Source organism: Pinus tabuliformis, chromosome 9 (assembly GCF_031772625.1).
Source record: "Pinus tabuliformis cultivar Carrire ecotype Pingquan chromosome 9, CPIR1, whole genome shotgun sequence".
Classification (NCBI taxonomy): Eukaryota; Viridiplantae; Streptophyta; class Pinopsida; order Pinales; family Pinaceae; genus Pinus; species Pinus tabuliformis.
Window position 1 is genome coordinate 225,312,173 of NC_142307.1, and position 7,122 is coordinate 225,319,294.

Genomic DNA, 7,122 nt, shown 5'->3' on the forward strand with positions numbered 1-7,122 from the left:
TATACAAGTGTGAATTTCTGTGGAGTCAGGACACTTCCCACAAAACTGGCATACATAAACCACTCCTTTGAACTTTAACCAGCTACAACATATTAAATCAATAAAACAGGATATAAAAATTATTTGTTTAGTGTTTTTTTTCCTTTTATAATGATAATCCGCCATTTTACAAATGTCAGTGATTTATTCAAATAAATTATTAGTTGATTCAAATGCATTTGGCAGAAATGGAAATCTACTCTTTCCTGCCAGATGTTTGTGGATTATTCAGATAATGGTTCAAGGATTTTTACATAATAATCCAATTAATTAAAAATAATCTTTTCTGCTTCTTTAAAAATAAAAACACACTCAAATATATATAAAGATTAAAACCAAAAAAAAAACAAAAACATCATTAAAATGATGGCTGCAAATATAAGCAAAAGGCCTTACGTAACAAATTTTCACATATAAACAAACATTACACATTCCATTCATTCATAACACAGCTCATGATAAGGGAGAGTGCAAGCTGTGTTAAGGAAGAGTGTAACTGCCCATAATGGTAAAACAAATAGGAGGAACTTTCATAATGATAAAACAATTCCAGAATGTGGGGTATAGCACTTTTTATTCACACACCAAACAGCCCATCAACAAAGTTTGCTTGCACTTTTGCAAGAAAGCAGGAAATAGATTTTACTTCAGCGATTAACAAGAAAATGCGCATGGTTGAAAGCCTTAGTGACAGGCTAAAACTTCATTGCTGGTCGTTATGGAAATCGACTTAGGGCTATTGCCAACTATCAAATGAAGGTTGGTGCTCGTAGTGAAGGAAATCGACTTATTGCCAACTATCCAACAAACCTTGAAGTGAAAATTACATTACATTATGTACAATAATGCATGTAGTTTGAACATGTAAACTCCCCAAGTTTTCTTGTGCCCCTCATTCATGGCTGCTGATGAGCTGTAAACATGGGGAAAAGCCGCCCCCCCGTCCCTTATAGTTCGCTGCTTAGGGTTGCACGATTTCCATATCCAACCATCAATCCAGTCAACTTCTTATTACTCAGACGCTGTTGGTAGACCGTTGAGTCTTCAAATCTGTTACCAAGTTATACAACAAAAAAATCAAATAAACAATGCAAAATTCATATTTATCTTTGGACAGCAGCTATATATGATTGGTTTCATTGTGACACAATAATTGTGATAAAATATCATTATGTAAACAAACCGATTTCAAATCTTGCAGATACAGAATCTTCAGTGATTTTAATAATTGAAGAATAAATAATTGCTCTGTACCTATCAGGGAACGTATCAGGTGACACAAGCTCTGTGCTAAATTGACAGCATCCTCTGCCTTACTGACTATTTGATTGAAACAAATATACCTCCCATAGGCAGATGGATCTTCATAAGCACATATATGTGCATCCGCTAGAAAAATTATGTCCACACTAGCTAAAGTGCCCTTCTCATACATTTGTGCAACCCCTGCAATCATAAAGACCTCCACCTGTAAATAAACTAGCTTATGTACTGTGTATTGCACTTACAGAGATTAAATCCTTTTCGAATATTCCATATTTATATGTGCTGCCACTGTGCTACAAGGACTCGCAATTGTAAGCAAACTAAATTATATATTGCACCTCTATGGATTAGATCCTCTCCAGAGGATTACTATACCATATTTGTATGCTTTAAAGCAGAGTCTATATGGTATGTAGATCTCTCATCCTCACCTTTAAGATATGCAATGGTAGATCCTGAGCTTTTGTATGTGATGCCAGGTCCTACAATCAGAGATGCGTTGATTGTCACCATATTCAACCCTCTGTCCATGGCCATCGCCCATGCAGCCTTCTCTGACAGTGTCTTGGCTAATGCGTACCACAACTGTGAACAGGAAATATTGTATAATTAGAACATAATACCACAGATCACTGCAAGGTTCGGAATACTGTTATTAAACTGTACAGCTTTGAACTCCACAATCTTTGAGAAACACCCAAATTTTATACATATACCCCTTCAAAAAAATGATGAATACCGCACCACAATGTATTTAGGTTCTCTCTGTAAAAATATATATACTTAGCACAAAGCCATTTTAGCCCTGATTCAGTATGCACCAAAGATTTAGACAAAGGTTACATATCTAGACTTTCTCATTATTTGATGAATTTATAACCTGGGCAACTTCAAGGACAAAAATGAATTGGATATGGATTGTTGCATATAGAGAAGATATATGCACTCTGTTGTCTATGATGTGGTATCACTTCAGCAATCTTAAGAGGCAAGATCAGTTGGATATGTATTGTCGCAAAGTTAGGTGCGATATATAGCATGTATTATCATTACGCAATTACAAAACGCCAAAAACTAATTGGATGTGGGGACTTAGAGAAGCAAGATACACTGTATAGCCGAGTAGAATGTGTTATGATGTTGAATAAACTAAAATATGACCCTGGATAAACTAAAATAGGGCCACTTTGGAAGGAGCAATTATGTCTCTCCTCACCCAGATTCAATTCCCACTAATGACATGTTGAGCTGATATCAAATATATTACTATCATGGCTTCCATCCTATTGCTGACTGGAATTGAAAAACTGTAAATGCACACTTTTAAGTTACTTATTAGATTTAATAGATTAAGTAACTAATCTGATCAAAGCAACTCTAGATGCAACATTGCAAACTTCTGAGTTACTTACTTAGATTGCATAACCAAAACCTAACTTTTTGACATATACAATAATCACACATACAGACCTTCAATTTTTTGCAAAGATTTGCATCACTCCAATGCCTCTCGTCAAGGGCATTAACCTTGTAGTCTCCATATTCTCTCCAAATTGCTGCAGCCACAGAAGAAGTGAACACAACTTTCTCAATGGTCTCGGTCTGAGCACACGCTTCCAGTGCATTGTGGGCTGCTTGTACTTCAAGTTCTGCCATCACTTCCTGTATTACACAAGTCCACATCTATCAATATTCAACCCTTCCAATACATATACCAAAATGCCCACATCTTTAATTCAAAGGTTCACTAACTTACATCATAGCCTGCAACACTTTGAGGGTGCTCAAAGGTATAGAACAGACCAGAACATCCCTTGAGCGCATCAGTAATACTGTGATAATCCAAGACATCTGCATAGAAGATCTGCAATCGATCCCCCTGCAATTTTCTGAGAGACTCAACCTGGCCTGCGAGCATTCAAAATCATCAATGAAGAATGCCAACATACTATAAGGTCACTCGAAATGAAATCTAAAAACCTTCAGGTCAATTTCAAAGTGACTGGGAATTCAAAATAGGGATGGAATGGGGCAACTTCCATATTTTTATCCTTAGGGTTTTGAAAACAAAAACACATCAAGCTTGGTTTAAAATCTGAGATTCATAGAGATTCATCTTAACCTAAAATTCATCAAGAAACTAGAAAATCTTGTTCTCTTTTCAATAAATAAACATACCGGCGTCTCTCTGCACAGTGGCATGCACTGAATAGCCTCGTTGCAGAAGGCCCTGAACAATCCACAAACCTACATAACTGGACGCATCCATGACACAAACGACCTTGCCATTGCCCTCAGAGGGGTCCAGACCAGAAGGAAACACCGGCATGGTTGCTATTTCCACAAACTTACTTCTGTCCTCTCGTTATTGATTTTGAAATTTTCCCCAATTGCAACGCTGCTCCTCCTCCTCCTAGCACTGCACGAACAACTCTGTGACCTGGAATGAAGGCGAGGGAGGGGCTTTAAAAGGGAAGATCGAACAATTAGGAATGAGTTGGGGATCGTCGGCATGTTTAATGCATGTCGTAGGTGCAGGTGGGAGGCTTAAAGAAGGACCGGTGAGCAATGCAGGAGTTCATTCAATTTGGCTTAGGGTTCCGTATGGGTTCCGTGGCGATTATGCATTGCAATCTTGGTCAGGGTCTTTCATACAATTGCAACAGGGTTATGATTATGCATTGCAGCGCGGGTGAGAATTAGCTGTTCCAGAAACCGATCAGAGTATATTGCAATCTTGGTCAGGTTCTTTCATACAATTGCAGCAGGGTTATGATTATGCATTGCAGCGCGCTGTTGACAATTCGAATTGGAACCGGAATAAGGAGCTCCCCGGAACAATACACCGCGGCTGCAATACCTCGTCCCCGATCGGAGTAGTCTGTCAGGGGATGTCAGGCCCCATTCCCTGTGATCCGAATCCGATTTTTCTTAAATATAAAGAAAAGGCGGGCCCTGGGTTAGCTGAAATGGTCATTTTTGCAGATGTTTTCGGCCTAGTCTACCTAGGCGGTAGAATGGCCCGTTTTCCGTTATCGACCGGAAAATCGTTCGGCTCCGGCCACCGGGAATGTCTCCGTCCTCCGCCACCCTCCTGAGCTCCGCCACCCTCCTTCTCCGCCACCCTCCTTCTCCACTTCTCCGCCACCGTGCGAGGAGATGACTTCTGTGTGGCGGCCTATTTATAGGAGCGGGATCCATTCAAGACATCATTAGGAAAAATAAAGCTCTGTGCTCAAGTGGCTTCAGAGAGAGTTATCAAATACATCCTTGCACCCAAGCTGCTTCAGAGAGAGTGATCAAATACTTCCTCGTGCGCCAAGCTGTTTCAAAGTGTAGAGTCGGGTATCTGGAATTCAGAATCCGTCGACATTTTGTTGGTATTGTTGAGCTCATCATAAAGGTTTTTAATTTACACATAATGTTTTTTTCAGAGAAAATTTACAGATAATGTTGATTCCAGTTTCTGTAGATCATTATGTTCATGATTTTCTGTCCACAACACCTTGCTTTAATTGATAGTTGAGTTGGAATTAGATAAATGCATTTTTCGGGTAATAAATTGTGTCAACTATTGTTATGGCAGATCAATTCACCATGTCATCAATTGCTGATGGCGAATCAACCCAATTAGGGATCCGGTGCCATTCTGCGGCCACGGCTCGCTTGGGCTCCACGGTAGTACTCGATGTCCCGGAGAATGAAACAGTGGCCGATGTTATTCAAGGTGTGGAGTATTGGGATCGACAAGGTGTGGAGTATTGGGATCGACAGATTTCTGAGGTAAAAGTCGACTACAACAACCATGGCGATTATATATATAAGACATTTACTATTTCTGTCGGTTTCCTGGCATTGATTATGAGTGCCATGCTTTCTTGCGCAAGGAAAATAAAGGAGTCAGTTGGGTGTGATGGGTGGTGGAATAGGCTTATTCTTTTGGCCCTTGTTCTGTCAACCCTTGTTTCCTCGACAACGATTGTCATTGTCGTTTTCCAGTTCGTGCAGCAATTCAAGCTGCTCGAACTTGAACGGCAGTGTCAACAGGAACGGAATTTGGTACTAAACAACTGTGTTCAAGATGGAAGGAGTAGGCAATTGCTGTCCAACTATACAAGAGGGTTCGCGATATCTGGACATCGTACGGACTCGTCATATTGGTGGCTACTACGATGTTTATTTATGTTCATCTTCTTTGTTTTCTCAGCATGCATCTTCACCACCTGGACCTTTCTTCGATGCCCATGACATTTCAATGCATACGTCTGGTCGTTCAATATGTGTCGGTATTAGGGTTTGTACTACTTCCTAAACATATGTCGGTATAAGGGTTTTACTACTTTCTAAATAAATGTGAAGTCTGTATCGGTATTGGGGTTTACTACTTTCTAGATAAATGTGAAGTATGTATGTTTCACGTTTTTCTTAAATATAAAGAAAAGGCGGGCCCTGGGTTAGCTGAAATGGTCATTTTTGCAGATGTTTTCGGCCTAGTCTACCTAGGCGGTATAATGGCCCGTTTTCCGTTATCGACCGGAAAATCGTCCGGCTCCGGCCACTGGGAATGTCTCCGTCCTTCGCCACCCTCCTGAGCTCCGCCACCCTCCTTCTCCGCTTCTCAGACTGAATCCGATTTTTTGTCAGGGTGGCGGAGAAGCGGAGAAAAACGTGAAACATACATACTTCACATTTATCTAGAAAGTAGTAAACCCCAATACCGATACAGACTTCACATTTATTTAGAAAGTAGTAAAACCCTTATACCAACATATGTTTAGGAAGTAGTACAAACCCTAATACTGACACATATTGAACGACCAGCCGCATGCATTGAAATGTCATGGGCATCGAAGAAAGGTCCAAGTGGTGAAGATGCATGCTGAGAAAACGAAGAAGATGAACATAAATAAACATCGTAGTAGCCACCAATACGACGAGTCCGTACGATGTCCAGATATCGCGAACCCTCTTGTATAGTTGGACAGCAATCTCCTACTCCTTCCATCTTGAACACAGTTGTTTAGTATCAAATTTCGTTCCTGTTGATACTGCCGTTCAAGTTCGAGCAGCTTGAATTGCTGCACGAACTGGAAAACGACAATGACAATCGTTGTCGAGGAAACAAGGGTTGACAGAACAAGGGCCGACAGAATAAGCATATTCCACCACCCATCACACCCAACTGACTCCTTTATTTTCCTTGCGCAAGAAAGCATGGCACTCATAATCAATGCCAGGAAACCGACAGAAATAGTAAATGTCTTGTATATATAATCGCCATGGTTGTTGTAGTCGACTTTTACCTCGGAAATCTGTTGATCCCAATACTCCACACCTTGTCGATCCCAATACTCCACACCTTGAATAACATAGGCCACTGTTTCATTCTCTGGGACATCGAGTACTACCGTGGAGCCCAAGCGAGTCGTGGCCGCGGAATGGCGCCGGATCCCTAATTGGGTTGATTCGCCATGAGCAATTGATGACATGGTGAATTGATCTGCCATAACAACAGTTGACACAATTTATTACCCGAAAAATGCATTTATCTAATTCCAACTCAACTATCAATTAAAGCAAGGTGTTGTGGACGGAAAATCATGAACATAATGAGCTACAGAAACTGGAATCAACATTATCTGTAAATTTTCTCTGAAAAAAACATTATGTGTAAATTAAAAACGTTTATGATGAGCTCAACAATACCAACAAAATGTTGACGGATGCTTCAGAGAGAGTGATCAAATACATTCTCGTTAGCGCAGAGACTTTCACGTCGCTTGTCTGCCTGGATCTGATCATTCCGCTGACAAAGTA

The 7,122-nt window shown here is 40.3% G+C and overlaps 1 pseudogene across 1 annotated transcript; it reads right to left on the reverse strand.

Moving 5' to 3' along the window:
• Nucleotides 1-882: 882 nt before the first annotated feature.
• Nucleotides 883-5,074, reverse strand: LOC149147996 (cinnamoyl-CoA reductase-like SNL6; annotated as a pseudogene). The gene is made up of 6 exons (XR_016262367.1): nucleotides 3,484-5,074; nucleotides 3,062-3,213; nucleotides 2,776-2,967; nucleotides 1,737-1,890; nucleotides 1,294-1,485; nucleotides 883-1,089 (listed from the first exon to the last, which is right to left on the reverse strand). The product of XR_016262367.1 is annotated as a cinnamoyl-CoA reductase-like SNL6 (transcript).
• Between the last annotated feature and the right edge of the window lie 2,048 nt (nucleotides 5,075-7,122).